Genomic DNA, 25,011 nt, shown 5'->3' on the forward strand with positions numbered 1-25,011 from the left:
TTTCACCTGAGTGTACTGATGCATAAATGCAAGATGAAAAGGTGTTGATAGAGACATGTACATATTCGTACTTGCCAAACTCTGGTATATGAGTAACATCTGTCTGCCAAATTTCAAGTGACGAAAGACCTCGAGGATTAGTTCCGATTGACGGTGCAGGCAAAACTTGCTGACAATCGGGACATGTCTTGCTCGGTCTTGAGTCAGTTGAAATGTGCGTTGCAGTACTTTTGCATTTTGATGATAAAATTCACGAGATAAATGAGCCTGTGCAAAACTGTCACGTAAGACCTGCATGGTACCTGCAAGCCTGTCTGCTTGTGTGTTTCCCTCACTTATGGGGCCGGGTAGGGAGGTATGTGAGCGTACGTGTTGTATAAAATATGGATGTGCCTGTCAATCTAGGAGCCACTTGAGCTCCCAGAGAAGAGCAATTAAGGCTTTGTGTGAGACTTCCTTCAAAAAGGAGTGTTCTAGCCTAGAAACAAAGTCTGCAATGTAGGCAGAATCTGTGATAATGTTTATTGGGGTAGTCCATAATTTGAAAACACAGACTACTGCAGAGAGTTCTACTACCTGAGGCAATCCTGTGACAATATGTATGTGGCTTTTCCAGTTTCCTTCATCATCTCTCCAAACTATCACTGCTTGACCTGTGTTACCAGACCCATCAGTGAATACTGTAGGGGCATCAGCTATTGGTGTGATAGCTAATTGTGAAGTAGGTAAAAGAGAAAGAGAGTGCAGGGATTGTATAATTTTGTGTCCTGGGAAATGAATACTTACCAGTCCTGTAAAATCTGCTAGAGCACACTGTAGAGGAATTTTTAAATGACCGAGGACATATGTTACCATTGTCTGGGTTGGACAACCAAGGCCTGTTAGTTGAAGCTGCAGAGCAGCTTTAAATTGTCCTTGGAACAAGCAGTGTGATAAAGAAAACAAGCTATGCACAAACAAGAAGCCAGGTGCAGAGCAAGTCCTGGGAACCACAAAATCAACACACTCTCATCGGCACATTCTGATCAGGTGCCTGCAGCATGCTCACCAATCAGCAACACGGACGCCCGTGTGACCAGAAACTTTTATCCAATCAGCTGTGTGTAGAATTGCGTGAGTGGTTGGTTTAAGTTTGTGTGGATAACTGGCTAGCTGAAAAAGGTCACATAGACATAGTCCAGCTGGCTGGACAAAAATGCACATCACTCTCAGCTTATCTGAAGTAAAGCAAAAATACACTATCCTTGGCTGTTCTTGTTACACAATAACAGGAAGATCGCGGTGGGAAAAGAATGTTACAGGTGGGAACAGATAACTACAGAAGAGAAACTAGGGGCAGGCTTGGTATTTAGGCAACTAACCAATAATGAGCTTAACTTTTGTAATATGTATGAGCTAATTATAAGAAGGCATAAAAGGTGACTGTAAGGGACAATAAACGAAGTCTGCTGATTACTCATATTGAGTGACTGTGTCTTCCCTCCGTCGCGACAAGTTTGTTTAATAAAGTGAGCGTGACATGTAGCCATATTGGTGTGATTGTCGTGACTTGGCCGACTCTCCACGGGGGACCCTCTTCGGCACGCTGAAAAAAAAAAGAATGGTGAGTTAAAAAAGTTAGTTGTTTTGTATCTAGAGGCAAATAGATAACATTAGGATCAACACCATCTAAAGTTAATAAATGCTCTCTTCCTTTCTGAATTGCCATAGCTATCATTTCAATAGCTGTGGTAACTGTTTTTCCAAAATTATGTTGTAAAAATATCCATTCCAGAATAATCAAAGGATATATGTCTTGTGGAACCCACTGTGTGTGCTAAGAGACCATAGGGTTGAAAAGTTGAATAAAAAATGAAAAAGCTAATAGGGTAGTCCATTTTTCACCTATGAGCCATTTGACCTGCTAATTTTACAACGACTTTATCGAGAGCAGTTTTTGCAGAGAGAGTAAGCATTCGAGGAGATGTCAAGTCTTGATCTTCTTCCAATAGTTTAAAGAGGGGATGGAGTTCTTCAGTAGATATCCCTAAGAGAGGACGAACCCAATTTATGGTTCCTAACAGTTTTTGTAAATCATTCAGAGTCCTTATTTCTGTTTGCAAGGTGATATGTTGAGGTTGGATGTTCTGATATTTTCCTTCCTAAATATCGCCAATGTGGTGTTTCTTGTATTTTTTCTTCTGCAGTTTTGAGTCCTGCTGTTGAGACTGCTTGGACTACTTGCTGTTTCACTTATTGGGCTGTCTGTTTTGATTCTGCAGCAATTAAGATGTCATCCATATACCGGTGCTGGCACACAGATTGCTGCAGCTCCACGGGGGGGCCAGTCGGAGGGGTGATTTGTTGTCATAGCGCAACCCCTCATGGTGCTCCGCTTGGAGTTTCCCAGTAAGGTCAAAGACTAGCCATTCTGGTCAAATTTTGATCGTCATTGATTGGCATAATACGACATAATTACGACAGCATAGACAGATTCCAGTTGGACACCCTTTATTATTTACTTTTGCTTTCAGACAGTTCTTTCACAGATGGCTGTACTGACCGCACGAAAAGCATTGCTGTGATTTAACTGATAGCACTGCAAATGCTTCCACAATCAGAGACAAATCATGCTGTCTAGACCCAATATTCATACAAGCATTCAACATATCATCAATGCTAGGATTCTTTAAAATTTGTAATACTTTCTGACAGTCAGGGTTGGCATTTTCAATAGCAAGTTGTTTAAAAATATATTCACGTGCTTTCTCACTATCAATCTGCTTTTCCAAAGCCTCATTAAGTCTGTCCAAAAATTTCATAAATGGTTCATTTGCTTCTTGTTTAATTTTGACAAAAGGCTGCCTCTGTTTACCCGCTTCAGGGACAGTTTTCAAAGCATCGAGTGCCAATTGTTTTACTTGCTGCAAATCTGCCTGGCAAATCCTAGCTTGCGCAGTGTTGGTGCTATGATCAGCTTGTCCTAGTAATACATCTACACTGACCACTCACAGTGGATCACGCACCCCCAACACTGTTCTCAGCAGCTTGGACGCCTGCAAGCTGCCTCATTTTTGACTCCCACATAGTGTATTGCTGTGGATAACTGACTAGCTGAAAAGGGTCACATAGACATAGTCCAGCTGGCTGGACAAAAATGCACATCGCTCTCAGCTTATCTGAAGTAAAGCAAAATACACTGTCTTTGGCTGTCCTTGTTACACAGTAACAGGAAGATTTCGGTGGGAAAAGAATGTTGCAGGTGGGAACAGAAAACTACAGAAGAGAAACTAGGGGCAGGCTTGGTATTTAGGCAACTAACCAATAATGAGCTTAACTTTTGTAATATGTATGAGCTAATTATAAGAAGGCATAAAAGGTGACTGTAAGAGACAATAAACGAAGTCTGCTGATCACTCATATTGAGCGACTGTGTCTTCCCTCCGTCGCGACAAATGGCGCCCGAACAGGGACCCTAGAGAGGGCTGAACCTGCGAGCCACGGTTCGACGGAGATTCGGGTACCGGTCCTGAAAGCAGCGCAGGAGGCGGAAGGGCACAGTCCCCGCGCCCGGGAGCACCTACAGAGGGTCCCGCCGGCCACGCGTCGCCGAAGTCTCGCAAAGGCTGCAACAGCGCTGACGAAGGTATGGAGAGACAAGCGACGTATGATTCGCTCATATGCTTTTTAGAAAAGCGGAGCGTTCAGGACATAGATTGTAAAAAGGAATTACTCGGGTTATTAGCGTATGGGATAGCATCCGGGACCCCCGCGGCAGCGGCGAGCGGCGGCGCAGCCCGGCAGGCCCCTTCCCGGCCGCGGTTTCTCTCCAAGGCGGCACCCCCCCCCTCCACCCCCCCCGCTCCGATCGGCGCCATGGCGATGCAAGCGGCCAAGCGAGCTAACATCCGGCTGCCCCCAGAGGTCAATCGGATCCTTTATATTCGGAACCTGCCGTATAAAATCACAGCGGAGGAAATGTATGATATTTTTGGGAAATACGGACCTATTCGACAAATCAGAGTTAGAAACACTCCTGAAACAAGAGGAACAGCTTAAGCTTCTCAAGGAAAAATACGGAATTCATTACAAACCCACCAAAAAAAGTGCTTCAGATGTCCCCTACAAGAAATGGGTTTCTGCCTTGACCTAGCAAACATCTCTGTGCTTAAAGAGAAGCCTTTTTGCCTTGATGGAGATAATTTATGCTGTATTCTGTATTTATGCTGTATTCTGAATGTGGAAATTGGTTGGGACTAGGAGGCTGGCTTAAAGGCATTTTGCAAACGGGATTATTATTTTTGATCATTATTGTAATAATAGTTTCTTGATCAAAACCAGCCAACACTATTTGTAAGCATTAGGCATATCTGAAGAGAATGCCTTTATTTGAATCAGCAGTTAAGGTGTAGTTTAGTCTGAGGCTGTGGTTTTATCTGCTTCTGGTGAATTTTTGAAGTGATGAAATCAGAGATACAAGGTATACTAAGAGTTATGAGGTAATAAGGTAATAATCTAAGTAAGGGTGCTGTCTTTTATATCTACAAGTGCAATATGCTTTTATGTAGCAGAGAGAAACTTTAACAATAATGTTGCTTGAGCGAGATGTGCATGTGACAACTTGGGAAAAGGGATATCACAACTGGAGTGCAACAGTGTTTCTACGTCTGGCAGAGTGAAATCTTTCAAGACCTGAGTTTAGACAGTCTAAAATAAGTTGTTAGTATACAGAAAACCCATCTTAAGCCTCTTTTGCTTACATAGTGTAATGGAAGTCAACTGCTATTGTAGAGAATTAATGATTTTTAATACATATTAACAAATGCTACTATTTTAACTTGAGGCAGTTGAGTGAGAAATACTCTCGTGTAGCATTTGAGGGAATGTCACCATAAATCGCACTTACATTAAGACTGCATTTTTAATTACTGTACTCGTTAAGATTCGATGATGCCATAAGGCTAAGGCCTTTTATCACAGATTGGTTCTGAACTAAAAGGTGTGTGCACATGTAGATATGCACATTTGTGTTATTTTCCTTAATTGGCTACAAAATAATATAATTAGGTTGGGGACTAGATCTTGGGAATTTGTCTATTATACTTCTGTTTGTTAAGGAACGTGCATAACACACAGCACCCATGTAGGCTTGGCTTGTGGCATAGTTGTCAAATTTAGCATAGACATTCAGACAGATAAGCAACGTACTCTTCTTGTGTGTATCACCTACAAGCCATTATGGCTTAGTGTGTAAATCTGTATGTAACTATTGAAAAAAACACTTATGAATGTATATAGCTTAGAACTAATTTTTCCCCTTTGTTAATTCTTTGATATCAATGAGGTATTCTTCAGAAAATGTATGGACTGGTTGGTTGCATAAGGGCAGTTGTTATTTGGACAGAAAATTGTTAATGGTCAGGGATTTTCCACTAAAATATTTGCAAATATTCCTAGTCAAACATCATTTTGGTTTCTTTTTGGGTTTTGAGCTTGCATTAGTCCATGTTCAGAACTTTAAAATTACCTTTGAATTTTTTAAACTTTTTATATCACTGGAACAGAAAGAGCATCTAAATTAAAGCTTCAAGCTAACTTTATTTTTCAAGTATTTCAGGAATTATACTTCTGAACTGACATTTTATAAGTTGGCTGTGTATTTTCCTGTGTTAAAACGCTGTTATTGAAAATGGTCAACCAAGCCTATGTCACCCAAAATAAAAACGGGGGAATTGTGGATAACTGGCTAGCTGAAAAGGGTCACATAGACATAGTCCAGCTGGCTGGACAAAAATGCACGTCGCTCTCAGCTTATCTGAAGTAAAGCAAAATACACTGTCTTTGGCTGTCCTTGTTACACAGTAACAGGAAGATTTCGGTGGGAAAAGAATGTTGCAGGTGGGAACAGAAAACTACAGAAGAGAAACTAGGGGCGGGCTTGGTATTTAGGCAACTAACCAATAATGAGCTTAACTTTTGTAATATGTATGAGCTAATTATAAGAAGGCATAAAAGGTGACTGTAAGAGACAATAAACGAAGTCTGCTGATCACTCATATTGAGTGACTGTGTCTTCCCTCCGTCGCAACATATTGCATGTCCGTCATTATCAAGTGAAACAGCATTTTAAAATCATTAGGGGTAAACACATGAGTATCACAGAGAGACTCTACTAAATGAGCCCCAAGTCCATGGTCTGTAACTGTTCTCCTGATATCTTTAATAAGAGCATACAAGGGAGCTTCCCATCGCAGATCTTGATCTGGCACATATGCCACAGGGAAAGCACGCAGCACATCTGTATCCCCCGCTCACTTTGCTTCCCCTTTTACAGCTGTCCATTTATCATGAGGGTCTGGAGGGTATAAATCTGGCTCTTTTTCTGGATCAGTAAGCTCTGGTTCAAGAGGATTACCTGTGTCATCATTGAGAGTATCAGGTGGTATAGCTGCAAGAGCAGTAGCAGCAGGTTTAGTTTTTGGTCTTATGGCAGGCTCTGCTAAAGAGGGTGGTGATGAAGGAGCTGAAGAAGCTGTTTCTGCTTCTTTTGATTGTGAGCCAGCATGAGCTTTTAAAGTTTCAAAAATAATTCCCCAAGGGCTCAACAGAGTAGCTGCTACCTTATCATTTTTTGTAGCACAGTCCCATAGATGGACGTCTATTTTATCCCAAATCTCTAGAGTATAAATGTTAGTGGTATTGACAGATGGGTCGGCTTTTGATGCCCATAGAAGAATGCGTTTTAATTCTTCCTCATCTATTTTCTTCCTATACTTCTTAAGAATGTTAGCAAAAGCTTGTAAAAGAGTTCTCTCTTCCTTTGTTAAAGCAGTCCCCATACTTATCAGTCGCTTACCTTCATCCTGCAATAGGTAACTGAGCATGCTGGATATGCTTCCTTTCAGCGTATACACTTCCTTTCAGTGTGTAGTCCCATAGTTTGGCTGAGCTACACCACTGGATCAACAGCTAGTTGATTTTGAGCCCCACGTTGGGTGCCATTTGTGGCGTATGATGCATGGACTCCGGGAGCGGATCGAAGACATGAAGACACTCGAAGACACCTCAAAGACACTCTATCAAAATCAAGCAAGCCTTTTATACCTTTACAGGGGGCTGATGTGTCAGCCTGTAACTATGCTCAGTAATTTTCCACTTAGCTCTTTTTTTCTATTACAGACACAGCAACTTAGCAACTCCCTTTATCTACAAGGCCACAAGCTCTGCAGACTACTCCGTATCTTAAAGTTTCTCTTCTTGCTCCCATGGCTTCCTTCCAACAAGCATAACTGTGTCTCTCTTCCAAGGTCGATCTTCACTCACTGATGCCATTGAACTAGCTCGAGGCATACCCACACACTAGAGTTATCTATGACAAGTAGAAACATGGACCACGATGAAAATGTTTCAAGGATACCATAAACACACCTTTGATTGGATACTAACTGGCCTGTGCTTTGGGTCTCTTAGCTGCACATAGGGACTAAAGTATATACTGCCCTGAGGCTTCCTGCTTGGGCAGGAAAAGACTGCAAGAGGTAACAGACACTATAGTATAATAAAAGAGTTGGGTTTTTTTAAATGAACTCTGGCATGGACTGTGTGATAGATGTAATAGACACTGAATCTGATTGCTGACCTTATCCAAAACTCTAGAAAAACTGCATATTGTTTGTTATATGACGATACTTGTATGCTGCCAAGAATCAGCAAATTTACAAACTAAAAGACTCAGATCATTCAATCAGGAGAAATCCGAAGGAAAAGTAGAATCATAGAATCATTTAGGTTGGAAAAGACTCTTAAGATCATAGAGTTGACTCTTAAGATCAACCGTTAACCTAACACTGCCAAGTCCACTGCTAAACCATGTCCCTAAAGCGCCACATCTACACGTCTCTTAAAATACCTCCAGGGATGATGATTCAACCACTCAACCTTCTTTCAGATAGTTGTAGATAGCTATAAGGTCTCCCCTCAGACTCCTCCAGACTAAACAACCCCAGCTCCCTCAGCCACTCCTCTAGACCTGTTCTCTAGAAGACTTGTTCTCTAGACCCTTCACCAGCTTTGTTGCCTTTCTTTGGACATGCTCCAGCACCTCAGTGTCTTCCTTGTAGTACATAGCCCAAAATGGAACACAGTATTTGAGGCGCAGCCTCACCAGTGCTGAGTACAAAGGGACAATCACTTCCCTACCTTTGCTGGCCACACTATTTCTGATACAAGCCAGGATGCTATTGGCCTTCTTGGCCACCTGGGCACACTGCCAGTTCATATTCAGCCAGCTGTCAACCAGAACCCCCAAGACCTTTTAGAATCACAGAATCATAGAATGTTTTGGATTGGAAGGGACCTTAAAGACCATCTAGTTCCAACACACACAGACACACCCACACACCCCCACCATGGGCAGAGACACCTTCCACTAGACCAGGTTGCTCGAAGCCCCATCCAACCTGGCCTTGAACAATTCCAGGGAGGGGGCATCCACAACTTCTCTGGGCAACCTGTTCCAGTATCTCACCACCCTCACAGTAAAGAATTTCTTCCTAATATCTAATCTAAATCTAGTCCAAATACTTTCTTTCAGTTTAAAACTATTACCCCTTCTCCTATCACTACATGCTCTTGTACAAAGTCCCTCTCCGGCTTTCTTGTAGACTCCCTTTAGGTACTTGAAGGCTGCTATAAGGTCTCCCTGGAGCCTTTTCTTCTCCAGGCTGAACAACCGAACTCTCTCAGACTGTCTTCATAGGAGATGTGCCTCCAACCCCCTGATCATCTTCGTGGACCTCCTCTGGACCAGCTAGAGCAGGTCCATGTCCTTCTTATGTTGTGTGCCTCAGAACTGAACACAGTACTCCAGGTGGGGTCTCACAAAAGTGCAGTACAGGGGGACAATCATGTCCCTTCACCTGCTAGCCAAGCTTCTTTTGATGCAGCCCAGGATTTGGTTGGCTTTCTGGGCTGCAAGCATAAATCACTGGGCCATGCTGAGATTCTTGTCCACCAGTGCCCCCATGTCTTTCTCTTCAGTGCTTCTTTCAGTCCGTTCTCTGCCCAGTCTTTCTTTGTGCCTGGGATTGCCCCAACCCACTTGGCTTTGTTGAACTTAATGAGGTTTGCACAGGCCCACCTCTCAAACCTGTCAAGGTCCCTCTGGTTGGCATCCCTTCCCTCAGGTGTGTCAACTGCACCACACAGTTTGGTGGTGTTGGCAAAGTTGCTGAGGGTGCACTCAGTCCCACTGACCATGTTACCAACAAAGACATTAAACAGCACTGATCACAATATCAGCCCCTGAGGAACGCCACTTGTCACCAGTCTCTACTTGGACATTGAGCCATTGACCACAACTCTGAATGTGACAACGACGTGATTTAAACCCAGCTGGCAACCAAGCACCATGCAGCTACTTGCTAACTCCCCCTCACCCAGAGGGATGGGGGAGAGAATCAGAAAGGAATGTAAAACTCAAGGGTTCAGATAAGAACAATTTAATAGGTAAAGCAAAAGCTGCGCACTCAAGCAAAGCAAAGCAAGGTATTCATTCACCACTTCCCATCAGCAGGCAGGTGCTCAGCCATCCCCAGGAAAGCAGGGCTCCATCACGCATAACGGTTACTTGGGAAGACAAATGCCATAATGCCAAATGTCCCCCCCTTCCTCCTTCCTCCCCCAGTTTATACATTCAGCCTGATGTCACATGGTATGGAATACCTCTTTGGCTAGTTCAGGTCACCTGATAATACCAGTCTCGTAACCATTTGTTGATTCGCCAGATTCAACTGGCCCATTCAAACCCCTTTCCTTTGATCAGGAGTATTCATGAAAAAAGCACCTGTGCACTAGAGTCCCTTACTCCTGTTCCCAGGGTTCTGTAATCATTCTTGATGCTCCTCAGACTGCTCCTGGCTGTATCACTGGTGCCCACATGAAACAGTAGTGGTGGATAATAGTCTGTGGACTGTACGAGGCTAGGTAGTCTCTAGGTAACATCTCTGATACAAGCCCCCAGTAAGCAGCACACCTCTCTAGAGAGTGTGTCATGCAGGCGAATGGGTGCCTCCATACCTGTCAGAAGGGAGTCACCTACTATCACCCATTGCCTTTTCTTAGTTGTGCTGGTTGTTATACGGGGAGCAGATTGGGCTGCCTTACTCAGCTCCAGCATCTCTCCTGATGTGATGTGTTGTCCTGGTTTCAGTTAGGATGGAGTTAATTTTATTCTTAGTAGTTAGCACAGTGCTGTGTTTTGGCTATGATGTGAGAACAATGTTGATAGCACACTGATGGTTTTAGTTGTTGCTGGGCAATGTTTATACTGAGTCAAGGACTTTTTGGTTTCTTTGGCCCTGCCAGTGAAAAGGCTGGAGGTGCATGGGAAATTGGGAGGGGACACAGCCAGGACAGGTGACCCAAGCTGGCCAAAGAGGTATTCCATACCATATGACATCATGCTGAGTATATAAACTGGGGGAAGAAGAAGGAAGGGGGGGACATTTGGCATTATGGCATTTGTCTTCCCAAGTAGCCATTATGCGTGATGGAGCCCTGCTTTCCTGGGAATGGCCGAACACCTGTTTGCCAAAGGGAAATAGTGAATGAATTCCTTGTTTTGCTTTGCTTGCGTGCGTGGGTTTTTCTTTACCTATTGAATTGTTCTTATCTGAACCCTTGAGTTTTACATTCCTTTCCGATTGTCTTCCCTATCCCTCTGGGTGAGAGGAGTTCGCAAGTGGCTGTCTGGTACTCTAGTTGTCGGCCAGGGTTAAACCATGACATGGGTCTTCAGTCTGCACAGCAGCAAAGTGGTTCTGCAAGGGCACCTCAGGCTTCAGGGCAAGTGTCTTCCCCCTGCAGGTCCTTGCCATTGCGAGCTTCTATTCTCCTACATTGCTGGCACCCCTTCCTTCTGTGTGTACTGGTTGGTGAGTGTTTGGCTGTTTTGCTGTAGGTTGTGGGTCTACTGTAGACTGTGCTTGGAACCAGCTATCTACTCCTCGGCCTCCCTGATGTCACACAGCCTTTTCACTGCCTCCTGCTGCAGGAGGTCCTTCCTGGGCACACCTTTTGCAGGCAAGTCTGCTGCCTGTCCTTGCCCCAGGAGAAAGTTCTAGGCGCTTCCTGCAGTCTGAGGTTTGCACTGCAGCCTCTCCCTTGAGCAGCTCTGTCTGGGCGAAGGCATTGGTCACCACTGGGGTAGATGGTGCAGACCCATCAGCCAGAGCTCCAGCCTTGGCTCTCAGATGAGTGCCCACCATTCTGCCTTGAGGGTCAGGTAGGATGAATGCCCTTGACCTGTGCAGATGGACACAGAAAGGTGCCCAGTTGCTGGGTTATGTGGGCTTCAAGTCTCTCCACTTGGCCAGTGGAATGTCCCCCCCTTTGAAATGGCGGCCTCTCTGTGTGCCCTCCCGCAAAAACTACCGTGCCATGCCGTGGCTGACTTCCAGGACCTGTTTGCCCACTCTGTTCATAGTGCTCCTGGTTGATAGCACTCCCTAGGGCTGCCCTTTGTGGGAGCAGCAGGGGTGGTCAAATAACTCCTGGTCCCGCCCATGCCTCATCAGCTGTTCTTATGCCACTCTAATGCAACCTGCACACTCCTGGCAATTTTCCACCAAGCAGCTTTCCAGCAACTCTTCCCCAAGCCTGTAGCATTGCATGGGGTTGTTGTGACCCAAGTGCAGGACCCAGAACCTCTCCTTATTGAACCTCATACAATTGACCTTGGCCCATCAATCCAGACTGTCCAGAACCCTCTGCAGAGCCTTTCTACCCTCAAGCAGATCAATACTCCTGCGTAACTCAGAGCAATCTGCAAACTTACAGAGGGTGCACTCGATCTCTTCATGCAGATCATCAATAAATACATTTAACAGATCTTGCCCCAAAACTGAGCCCTGGCGAATACCACTTGTGACCGGATGCCAACTGGATGTAACTCCATCCACCACAAAACTTTTGGGCCCAACCATTGTCATGGTTTAACCCCGACTGGCAATCAAGCATCACGCAGCTGCTTGTTCACTACCCCCTAACCCAGAGGGATGGGGAGGACAATCAGAAAGGAATGCAAAACTCAAGGGTTCAGATAAGAACAATTCAATAGATAAAGCAAAAGCTGTGCATACAAGCAAAGAAAAACAAAGAATTCATTCACCACTTCCCATGGGCAGGCAGGCCTCTATCATGCGTAACAGTTACTTGGGAAGACAAATGCCATAATACCAAATGTCCCCACCTTCCTTCTTCTTCCCCCAGTTTATAAACTCAGCATGATGTCATATGGTATGGAATACCTCTTTGGCTAGCTTGGGTCACCTGTCCTGGCTGTGTCCCCTCTAATTCCCTGTGCCCCTCCAGCCTTCTTGCTGGTGCATCCCAAGAAACAGAAAAGTCCTTAACTTAGTATAAAAATTACCCAGCAACAACTAAAATCATCACTGTGCTATCAGCATTGTTCTCACACCAAAGCCAAAACACAGCACTGTACCAGCTGCTAAGAAGAAACCTAACTCTATCCCAGCTGAAATCAGGACAGCTGTCTAGACAGTTTTTTACCCAGTGAAGAATATGCTTCTCCAAGACTTGAGCATCCAGTTTCTCCAGGAGAATGCTCTGGGAGATCGTGTCAAAGGCTTTACTAAAGTCCAGGTAGACAATGTCCACAAATTTTCCCTCATCCACTAAGCAGGTCACCTTATCATAGAAGGAGATAAGGTTAGTCAAGTTGGTAATTGTCCTGGTTTCTGCACTTGCCATGGGGCTTGCTTGCCTTACTGTATATTAGAGTCTACTTCTCGTTAGTGGCTGCTTCCTGCTCTCAATGCTCACTGTACTGCTGTACTGCTTATCATCTTACTGTGCTGTGCCCGGGAACATTTTGATAACAGCAATGGCAATGTGCCGGGGCTTGCAGATGGCCAGGGCATGGCTCCTGTTTCTGTGTTGCTGTACTGGACAGCCTGGAGCTCCCATGCGAACTCGAGTCAAAGGGACTGTGTGACCTGTGGATGAGTCCACATGGGAGCAGGACACCCCAAAGCCCCTGTAGCCGTGACTAAGTCCATGCCCAAGCAGGTAGATCTTGGAGTGTCTGTGGCCATGGTTATGTCTGTGCCGCAGCAGCTATGCTTCTGAAGGAATTGTGGCCCAAGGACAAGTCCATGTTGGAGAAGGTGCACCTCGAAGCATCTGGGGCCATAGATAAGTCCATGATGCAGTAGGTACACCCAGAAGCATCAGTGGCTGTGCATGAGGTCATGATGGAGCACCTCAAAGCGTGTGGCCATGGATAAGCCCACAACAGAGCAGGTACAGCCCTGGAGGGATTGCAGCCAGGGATAAGGCCGTGCTGGAGCTGATTTACTTCTGAAGGGACTGTGGCCAGGGATAAGGCCATGCTGGAGCAGGTCTATGGTCATGGCCCATGGATAAGGCCATGTTGGAACAAGTGCACTTCGAAGTGACTGTGGCTGTGGATGAGTCTATGCCGCAGCAGGTACACCCCTGGAGACGCTGCAGCTTGTAGCTGAGGCTCCACTTGGAGCAGGTACAACCCTAAGGGACTGCAGTCTAGGGATAAGTCCAAGCTGGAGCAGGGGCAAGGGGAGGAGTTCATTGCAATGTTAAACCCTATGGGCTGGTCCGTAGGGACCAGGGGTGGAGATTGTAATGGATATACCTTTAAATTGTTGTAATCCATGTTTCATTTTATAGGAATGACCATAGCAGGAACCACCTGGACCATTGGAGGACAAGCCTTACAAGAAGCGGTGCAAGTGCAGCAGTGACCTGACCTGAGCTGGCTTTGATGCCTGATAACCTCATACAATACACAACCTCTCTTCTCCTGAGTGACCACCATAAGAGCTCATGTTCATGGACTAAATGAACTCAATGGACATTTTGTGGACATTTTATAGAGATTTTTACAGAGGTCGTCCGTAGACAAGGGGAATTATGTCTGTGTATTGTATCAAATGATGGGAAAGGGGGTGGTGGTTAATGAGGTTGTATTGGAAAGTGTGGCATGATGTATATGGTACGGAATAAGGGGTGGATTCTGTCCTGGTTTCAGCTGGGATAGAGTTAATTTTCTTCTTAGCAGCTACTAAAGTGATGTATTTTGGCTATGATGTGAGAACAATGCTGATAGCACAGTGATGTTTTTAGTTGTTGCTGGGTAATGCTTATATTAAATCAAGAACTTTTCAGTTTCTTGGGCCCTGCCGGCCAGAGGGCTGGAGGGGCATGGGAAATTGGGAGGGGACACAGTCGGGACAGGTGACCCAAGCTAGCCAAAGAGGTATTCCATACCATATGACGTCATGCTGAGTATATAAACTGGGGGAAGAAGAAGGAAGAGGGGGGGACATTTGGTATTATGACATTTGTCTTCCCGAGTAGCTGTTATGTGTGATGGAGCCCTGCTTTCCTGGGGATGGCTGAACACCTGCCTGCCCATGGGAAGTAGTTAATGATTTCCTTGTTTTGCTTTGCTTGCCTGCACGGCTTTTGCTTTACCTATTGAATTGTTCTTATCTGAACCCTTGAGTTTTACATTCCTTTCTGATTCTCTTCCCTATCCCTCTGGGTGAGGGGGAGCAGGAAAGCGGCTGCATGGTGCTTAGTTGCTGGCTGGGTTTAAACCAGAATAGTAATAAAAGAATTGTTGGAAAGCTTGACAATGTAGTAAAATAAGATATTTTCAGACTTATAGATACAGTATATTCAGTTACAATGTGGGTGCTTTTCACACCCAATCTGAAAATCCAAAATAAAACATGATAAAGAAGATATTTTTCAATTTATCACTATACAGAGCAATAATCCTTTAAAATAGCACAAACTGCATCCAAATATTTGGAAAAAAAAATAGGATATTTATTTGATTATATAAACTCTTTAGGGTAAGGAACATTTCCAATTAGCGCCTCTGTATTTGGAAAAGTTTAACAATAATTTAAAGTTATTCCACACAGTAAACGCACAGAAAGTATTAAAAGTTTGTATTTCAGCATATTCATTTAAGTAAAGGCATATTTTTTAGACTGTAAATACTTGGCAATAAAATGCTTATATGAGGAAATATTTATCTTTAGATTAACTAAGAATTCTGAAGTATGGGTGTGATAGTGCAACATTTATTCTATGTATCTTCTTAAAAGAAAACAGGCCACATAGTATACTGATTTACAACCTGAGAAGTCCTCATGAAAGGTGACTTCATTATACAACCAACGTAGAACTTGTCTTACTGTATTTAATTCAAGATACTCATATAGTCCAAAGAACACTTGCATTTACATAGAGTTAACCTCAGTGACTTTGGTAGGGCAGAGCATCCAAAGAAGAGACCAGAACTGAACTCTTTAATTTGTAAATATCGAAAGGAAATACAAAAACCACCACAACACAATTAGAGAGTATCTTCCTTCCTGTATTCAAAAGAAGAAAACTAAGCTTACTTACTGAGCTCATACTAAAATCCTTTTCATTGCTTAAAGACCACTCAGAGGAACGACAGTTTGCTATAAACCTAAATTAAATATCTAAAATCACTGAAAATAAATCTGACAAGCTAAGAATTTGTGCTTTCAGTCCTTTTCTGGTTATATAGTTCTAGTGCCTATCATTAGTTTACACTGAAATTTAGTAAAGTACTCATACTATTAACTGTATTTTTTTATTGCAATGTAAAGAATAAATTGGTTACGATAACTAAAGAAGTAAACTGTTGCCATGGTTTAACCCCAGCTGGTAACAGTACCACGAAGCCACTCGCTCACTCCCCCCTCACCCAGAGGGATGGGGAGGAGAATCAGGAAAATAATGTAAAACTCGAGAGCTGAGATAAGAACAAATTAATAATTCAAATAAAACAATAATAATAATAATAATAACAATAATAATAATAACAATTATAATGAAAAGGAGGGAGAGGTACAAATTTAAAAGGTAAGGGAGAAAAGAAAACAAGTGATGCATGATACAATTGCTCACCACCCACTGACCAATACCCAGTCTGTGTCCAAGCAGCAACCTACCAGCCTCGGCCAACTACCCCCAGTTTATACGCCAAGCATGACATCCTATGCTATGGAATATCCCTTTAGCTAGTTCAGGGCAGCTGTCCTGGCTGTGTCCCCTCCCAGTTTCCCATGCACCTCCAGCCTTCTCGCTGGCTGGGCCCAAGAAACCAAAAAGTCGTTGACTTAGTATAAACATTACCCAGCAATAACCAAAAACATATGTGTGTTATCTCACACCAAATCCAAAACACAGCACTGCACCATCTACTAAGAAGAAAATTAACTCCACCCCAGCTGAAACCAGGACAGTATCCACCCCCTAATCAAAACCATTTACATCATGACTCATTTTCCAATAAATCATCACCTTTCTTATCTTTTAATATAAATACACAGATATCATTCCCTTAGTCTATGGATCATCCCTCTAAAAGTTCTTTGAGTTCATTTAGTCCATGACATTGTGGTCCATCTGTTATAACAGTCTTTCAAGGCAGAGAAGATCGTATGAGGTGTTGGATTGTTTCATCTTGAAGCCAGACCAAATTCTATCATGGCTGCACTGGTCTGGTTTCACCAAAATCATTCTTCATTGGTGTAGCAATTGGAAAGGAGTGATATTCAGATATCCACATCCAAAGTGGTAGAGATGGAAACCCAGTGCACTAATGGGTATATAGAAGTGACAATACACAATATGATATAGAAATTCAATTCACCGGCTATTTATATCCAAAATCAAATCTTCCTCAGGCACACATCGAACTTCCTTATCCTCCCACATTACCCACCAAGTGCTCCCATGTCCTTGAACAAAAGTAATTCCACAAGTAGGTTTAGCTTTGCTTGAGACAGCAATGACATAGACTGTTTTCCCAAGCATATTTTTAAGCTGCACTACAGGAACTTTATTCCCTTCAACAGTATGTAAATGCTTTGATTGGGCAGGGCCAGCTGTTCTGGCAGATCGTCTGGTGTTGACTTACCACATGGCCTTTGCTAAATGTGTATCTCAGCATTTGAAATTTCTACCACCCATTGCTTTCAGTGTAGTTTTTAACAGTCCATTACATTGTTCGATTTTCCCAGAGGCTGGTGCATGATAGGGAAATGATACACCCACTCAATACCTTGTTCTTTGGCCCAAGTGTCTATGAGGTTATTTCAAAAATGAATTCTATTGTCTTATTCAATTCTTTCTGGGGTGCCATGTCACCATAAGACTTGTTTCTTAAGACCCAGGATAGTGTTCAGGGCAGTAGCATGGAGGACCGGATATGTTTCCTGCCATCTGGTGATTCCTTCCACCATTGTAAGCACATGGTGCTTGTCTTGGTGGGTTTCTGGGAATGTGATATAGTCAGTCTGCTAGGCCTCCCTTCCCATATTTATATTTCAGCTATCAACCGCCAAACCAGAGAGTCTTTAACCACTTGGCTTGCTTAATTGCAGCGCATGTTTCTCATTCATGAATTACCTGTGCAGTAGTGTCCATGGTTAAGTCCACCCCTCAATCCCAGGCCCATCTATAAGTTGCATCTCTTCCTTGATGGCCTGAGGTGTCAGGGGCACACCGAGCTATAAAAAATTCACCTTTATGTTGCCAATCCAAATCTACTTGAGTGACTTCAATCTTAGCAGCCTGATTGATCTGCTAGTTGTTTAGATGTTCCTCATTGGCCCTGACTCTTGGGTACATGAGCATCTACATTACATACCTTCACAACCAGGTTCTCCACCCAGGCAGCAATATCGTGCCATAAAGCGGAAGCCCAGATGGGTTTTCCTCTGCGTTGCCAATTACTTTGCTTCCATTGCTTCAACCACCCCTACAGGGCATTTGCCACCATCCATGAGTCAGTAGAGAGGTAAAGTATTGGCCATCTTTCTCATTCAGCAATGGCTAAAGACACCTGGATAGCTTTCACCTCTGCATACTGACTCGATTCACCTTCTCCATCAGCAGTTTCTGCAACTTGTCATAGGGGAATCCATACAGCTGCCTTCCACCTCCAATACTTTCCTACAATACGGCAGCACCCATCAGTACACAAGGCATACTGCTTCTCATGTTCTGGCAGTTCATTATACAAAGGGGCTTATTCAGCACATGTCACCTCTTCTCCTGGTGACATCCCAAAATCTTTACCTTCTGGCCAGTCCATAATCACTTCCAAGATTCCTGGATGATTGGCATTTCCTATTTGAGCTTAAGCCCAAGATTTTTGATTATTCCACAATCTGTTTACATGGTGTTTCAACATGGGGTGGTAATAAAATGGGATAAACTATATCGAATAGACTTTTCCTTAATGGAAAAATCATTAGAGTTTGGACTAGATAAGTTTTGTTCACCTGATGTCAGGTACTTAATTTTCAAATTTAGGATCAATGATCAATATGTTAAAACTGACAAATTTTTATCTATAAATATAAATATGCACCTGCAGGGTTTTCAAAATTAGATACTGTGTCTCCCTTAAAGCAATGCAAGCTCATCTGATTTATATTTTTTTAAAGCTTTCTTCGTCTGCTATTCTTTAAATAATTTTAATGGCAAGTCACCACATTCTTGCTTAATTATATGAATCAAAAGAAATCCAAGTAAGAGAAAAAAATTAGTTTACATTTTGGATGAAGAAAAAAATATTGTTCAAGTCAGTAGGTCAAATGTGAATTTAAAACTCTGAAAGATAAGCTGTTTGTAATTATAAGAAGTTTACCTATAAAAATAAAATATTAAAAACACTTATTTCACTCCCTGACTGACCAGGCTGTTGTGTTCAAGATTGCCTTTCACTTAATCTTCTGATTGCACTCACACCAATATTTGCAATATCCTCTGCTACATGGGAAAATATTATCATATCTTGCAGAGGAAACACAAAACCTCTGCACAAAAATGTTGACAGTAAAATATTTCTCAGTTAATTTTTTAATTTTGATTATGGATCTTAAGATTTGCCTTCAGCTTTCTGGGTGCCATTTCTGTTTCCGTAATCAATTTGTCCTGGTTTCAGCTGGGATAGAGTTAGGTTTCTTCTTAGTAGCTGGTACAGTGATGTGTTTTGGTTATGATGTAAGAACAATATTGATAGGACACTGATGTTTTTAGTTGTTGCTGGGTAATTTTTATACTAAATCAAGGACTTTTCAGTTTCTTGGGCCCTGCACCAGCAAGAAGGCTGGAGGTGCATGGGAAATTGGGAGGGGACACAGCCAGGACAGGGGACCCAAGCTAGCCAAAGAGGTATTCCATACCATATGACATCATGCTGAGTATATAAACTGGGGGAAGAAGAAGGAAGGGGGGGACATTTGGTATTATGGTGTTTGTCTTCCCAAGTAACCATTATGTGTGATGGAGCCCTGCTTTCCTGGGGATGGCTGAACACCTGCTTGCCAAAGGGAAATAGTGAATGAATTCCTTGTTTTGCTTTGCTTGCCTGCACGGCTTTTGCTTTACCTATTGAATTGTTCTTATCTGAACCCTTGAGTTTTACATTCCTTTCTGATTCTCTCCCCATCCCTCTGGGTGTGGGGGAGTGAGCGAGCAGCTGCATGGTACTTAGCTACCAGCTGGGTTTATACCACGACACAACTGCATACTCAGAAGCAAGGAAAAGTTGTTTTCGCACTTTTAGAACTTTTGCTCAAGTCCTGCAAACATCTCTGTACAGGCAGACCCACCCTGTTGAAATTACCAGCTCACTATAGTGTTATTTTAATCTTTCCACTCTATTTTTCTTCCAGTTTTAACTTCATATGGTCTTTTTTCCCAGAGGTGGCTGTCACTGAGGAAAATGGTGACAAAGATGGAGCTGAACCTATGCCAGGAGGTGCAGAAAAGTTTATGGGTAAAATTTGCCAGATTACCCCAAAGTGAGATTTTCAGAGGTGTTAATCAGCAGCTCCTGTGTACACACCTCACTCCCACTGAAATCTATTGACTAATGAATGTAGCTGTCCTGATCTGTTTCAGGAACTAAGGCACTTAAAGGCCAGCTGGGATTTGAGGTAGTACCACCTCCACCACCACCCTCTCTGCTAGACTACTGTACTGTAGATTACTCCATCTGCAGCAGTCAGAAGTGAGTGTCTACCTGTGTCCCACTGCCACAATTCACAGGCTCATGGAGTTGTAAAAAAACCCACCTAAACTGTCAGGCTAAGTGAACGTGGGTTGTATAAATCTACCTTTCTCCCCTAGCTACCAGGAGAAGATGAGTTTGAGCAGAGGAGCATGGCTAATGAAGATAAACTATACCCTTGTGTACCTGGTAGAGATTGTCTGCAGACCCAAGGCATGCTAAAAGCAGGAAGACTTGGGCTACAGCAGGCATGGATTTTAGCTCAAATTAGTAGCCAAAGACTGCTATTAGCTTCTCAATAGTTCTAGCTCCCAAATAGAACTACTTTTGGAAATCCAGTCCTTGGTGGCTCAAACCCTTCTGAGAGTCTTTTAGACTCCTAATCTGTTTACACATATTTTTAACCTTAGTAAACTTTCAGTCAAGCACCAATTCAGATATTTATGGTTCCTAAGCTTTTATTTTGCACCAGCCAGGAAAAGAGTTTGTATTTGTGAACACTGTGACTAAACAAGACTAAAAATTCAAAATATATTGCTGCTCTGATTTAATTTAAAAAGATTTAAAGCTATTTTAGGAAATACATTTTGCTGGTTTATCTGTTTATCTGCTGTTTTTTTATCTGTTTGCATTATTTCCTGCTACTAGAGATAATGCAAATCAAACAGCATCTGGGAAAAAAGTGAGCACACACTGAAATCATCCCTCTGAGTGTGTTAATCTCTAACACTTGGATATTTCAGGCGGTCTTAAAAGCAATGTCTTCTTACAGTGGGATGAGCTGAAGAACAACAAATATTTTGTGCAGGGATTAAAACAGTTTGACACTTCGTGGGTTAAGGTCTTCCATGACTTCTGTCCTTTGGGCACTCAATTAGAAAGTGGGCACTGAACCAGCGATGTACCCTTGTGGCAAAGAAGGCTAGTGGTATCCTGGCCTGCATTAGGAGTATTGCCAGCAGGTCGAGGGAGGTGATCCTTCCTCTCAGCACTGGTGAGGCCACTTTTGGAGTGCTGAGCCTGAGTTCCCCAGTACAAGAGAGAAATGGAGCTACTGGAAATGAAGTCTAGCAAAGGGCCACTAAGATGATGAAGGTACTGGTGCATCTCTCATATGAGGAAAGGCTGAAAAAGCCTGGAGAAGAGAAGGCTCAGGGAGGATCTCATCAAGGTGTACAAATGTCTGAAGTGAGGATGCAAAGATGACAGAGCCAGGCTATTTCCAGCAGTGTCCATTGGCAGGGCAAGAGGTAATGGACACTAACTGAAACAGGAGGTTCCGTTTGAACACCAGGAAACACTTTTTTTACTGTGAGGGTGACTAAGCACTGAAACAGGTTGCCCAGAGAGGTCGTGGAGTCTCCTTCTGCAGGTGCACACAAACGACATGCAGGCTTGAGCAGGACTGTGATCTTGGGCTTGAGTCAGCTTTGAGGAGAGCAGCAGCTCTAGGCACTGAGCTAAAGCCACCACTTCCAGTGCTCCTCTCCCCACTGCCTGGCTGCAGGGTGCTGGGGGTCCTGCACAGCACCTGTCCCAGGGCAGCAAGCACTGCTGAAGGCTCCTGGCAAGTTCCTCTGTCTTCCCTGACCACCTTCTCCTTCACGTACCCTCTGCTAGCTCAAGTCATGCTGGTTGTCTGGGATCTAGGGCAGGTGTCTGGGGTTCTGGGACTGGTGGGCAGTGTGCCTGAGGGGGTAGCCAAGGGGGCAGGTGTGGAGGGAAGCCCATGGGGCTGGCTGCCCCACAGGGATGCTACTGCTGCTTTTCAGCCATCAGGGAAACCCTTTCAGAAGAAGCTCTTACCTCCTCTCTCCCTCCACTTTCTTGGGTTTTCTTTGCTTTTCACTTCCTAGCACGAGGAAAAGTAAGACACTTTGCACATCTTTGCAGGGCATGGTGTTGGGTGCCAATGAAGGTCTGGAGGAGAGTGACTCTGCCGTGAAGGCCAGCAGGAGCCAGCTGCAGTGGGCTAGGCAGTCAGAGGCATCAGAAGACTACCCATGCCCTTGCCTGGGAGATGTCAATGACACTGCCTACATGGATGTCCGCTTCTACAGATTCTGCTATGGCTGCATCCAGACAGAGATGTCCTGGAGTGGATCCCAGCAGTGGTGGCACAGAGGGTCCATGAATCATGATCCCCCATCTGAGAGGAGACCTTTGGGAAGAAACCAAGCATCAAGGGATGGTGGAACTCCAAGGCTCCTGAATGCCACCTCCCAGCAGGATCCCCAACCCAGTACTTCTGGGAAGCAAACACCACCAAGTGCAGAGGAGTGTGTGGTCAGCCCTGGGAATGGAGGATACATCCACATCAGCATGTTGGCACTGCCACCCCTGTGCGTCCAGCTCTCTTTTCAGAGAGCCCAATAAACACCCAGGTGCTTTTCATGGGGTGTTTTTACAAAACCAAAGAACAACCCATTGCAGGGAATACTTTCCAACATTGTCTCAACAATGTAGGAAATGCAGAGGGGAGAATTTCCTGGAGTGTGTGGTGATTTTATTTAATGTAAATGCTGCAACAGAGCAGGTGTTGCTCATACTCTCCCAGCCTCCCCATTTCAAGCACTGAGGCTGGGGTGTCCAAGCCCTTTAAGCAGCAGCCAGGCTGCAGCTCTGAAGACTTGCTAATCCAGGTGCTGTGACCACTGTCTGGCTGACAGCCCTGTCCCTTCTGGGTCCTGTTCCTGGTGCCTCTGCACCCAAACAGTTCCCATCGTCCTCCAGTCACACCAGACTGAGCCTTTCTGTGACACCTCTACAACAGCAGCCAACCCCCATGTCCATGACAGGGAGGCAGCAGGGGGTTGCTTGTCCCTTCTGGGCACAGGCTGGCTGGTTCGCAAAAAACATTCCAGGGGAATGAGGCCCTTTTGCTGATCCACATGCCTTGGCTTGATCCCTGTCAGGGAAGCAAAGCTCCAAACCCCAGGAATCCAGAATTGGACTGCCATGCAAGCAAAGCACAGTTGTGTGTAAAAGTCAGTTCTTTGCTAGCTGAAGAGAGAGGCAAGGAGACTTAATATAGAATTACCAAGGGAATTTATTCTTCTATTTTAGCTATGTGCATAGTGGTGCCCCAGCCTAATGCATGGAGGACCATACAGATGAAAGCAGGGTTTATATATGTTACAATACAGTTGTGTATACCAATCAAGTTAAGGGATGGGCTAATCAGTTACTATTGCTTGAATAATCAGTATGTACTTGTCCTATGCATGTGGTGCAGACATATGATCAGTGGTGTGTTAATCTTCATTGTTCTAAACTCATGCCCTGTGCAGGTTGGGAGTTTATACTGGATTACGGTCAATTGCAGTTCTAGCTGTGGTTATATGCCTGGTTTCATTGAAGGATAAATCCTCTATTGCTTTGTCATTGTTATGGGGTGCTTTCAGCTGGCAAGAGCTAGCTTAGGTTGGGTCTTCGGGTCATATTGACCCTGAGGTAAAAGCTCATATTCTCAGGTAGTGTACATTGTTCTAAGCAAGTTGTATTGCAGTTAGCATCTTGTCTTTCACATGTGCCACAGGCTGAAGCTGTGGAGGAACTGGCTTTCAGAAGCAGCACCTGTGAACTGTTGTTAAAGAGGAAGCCTGAACAACTTGTTTCCAAAACTAATTCAGTGGAAAATTCACAGTAAATAGCTGTAGCTAATCATGCCCTAACCAGAATTCTCATGTAGCTGCAGAGGTACTGAATAGCCCTGAGCATAAATATTTGCAATGGTTTCAGAAAGGATTGATCCACTAACTATCCAAACATGTATTCCTTATAAACCATTGGCAAGAGATGTAAAATTTCCAGCCCTTCCAATCTCAACCATTTTGTGATTCTGATTCTGTATTTGGGAAGAAATGTACCTCCTCTGACCTTATTCAGAGACATGTCTTGGAGAGAGCTCTCTTTTCCCCTGCCCAAAGTTGTTCTGTCCTTAATACTTTGCTCTCATCTTTAGTTAGGGCTGTGACTACTTGTAGCACTATTAAAGACAAAAGATAAGTTCATGCCTTTGTCATGGAGTCCCCTGTTTGTTGAACAAAGTAATAAAATTCTTGCATGTAGTAAACAGTGTAATAACTTTTGAATGAGTCATCTGATCGATTCTCAGATTTCAAAGATTGTTTTGGCCACCAAAAAAACTGGGAAATGGGGGACAGAGATCTGTTTATGCCACCCAATTAGAATAGCCACTGTTTATATAGAGACAAAACAGCTGATGGATGACATCCATCAATGGTGTTCAGCATAACAGTGCTCCTACTTGACTTCCTTCTGATTTCCTTCCACATTCCCACTGACTGGAAGCTATCCAATGTTATTCCAATTTACAAGGAGGGCATGAGGGAAGACCCAGGGAACTACAGACCTGTCTAACTTCAGTACCCAGAAAAATCATGGAGAAGATCATACTGGATGCTATTGAAAGGCATTTAAAGGACAATGCAATCATCAGGCACATTCAACAAGGGTTCACAAAGGGAAAGTCCTGTCTAACTGATGTGATAGCCTTCTATGATAAGGTCACCTGCCTAGTAGAAGAAGGGATGGCAGTGAATGTAGTTTTTTCTGGATTTTAGGAAGGCTTTTGATAATGTCCCGCACATTATCCTTCTAGACAAACTGTCCAACTGTGAGATGAGCAGATACACTGCACTGGGTGAAGAACTGGCTGAATGGCTCAGAGGGTTGTAGTGAATGGGGTGTCCTGGTTTCAGCTGGGATAGAGTTACTTTTCTTCCTAGTAGCTGGTACAGTGCTGTGTTTTGGATTTAGGATGAGAATAATGTTGAGGATAACACACTGATGTTTTTAGTTGTTGCTAAGTAGTATTTATACTAAATCAAGGACTTTTACAGTTTCTCATGCCCTGCCAACGAGGAAGCTGGAGG

This window comes from Falco rusticolus, chromosome W, assembly GCF_015220075.1.
Source record: "Falco rusticolus isolate bFalRus1 chromosome W, bFalRus1.pri, whole genome shotgun sequence".
NCBI lineage: Eukaryota > Metazoa > Chordata > Aves > Falconiformes > Falconidae > Falco > Falco rusticolus.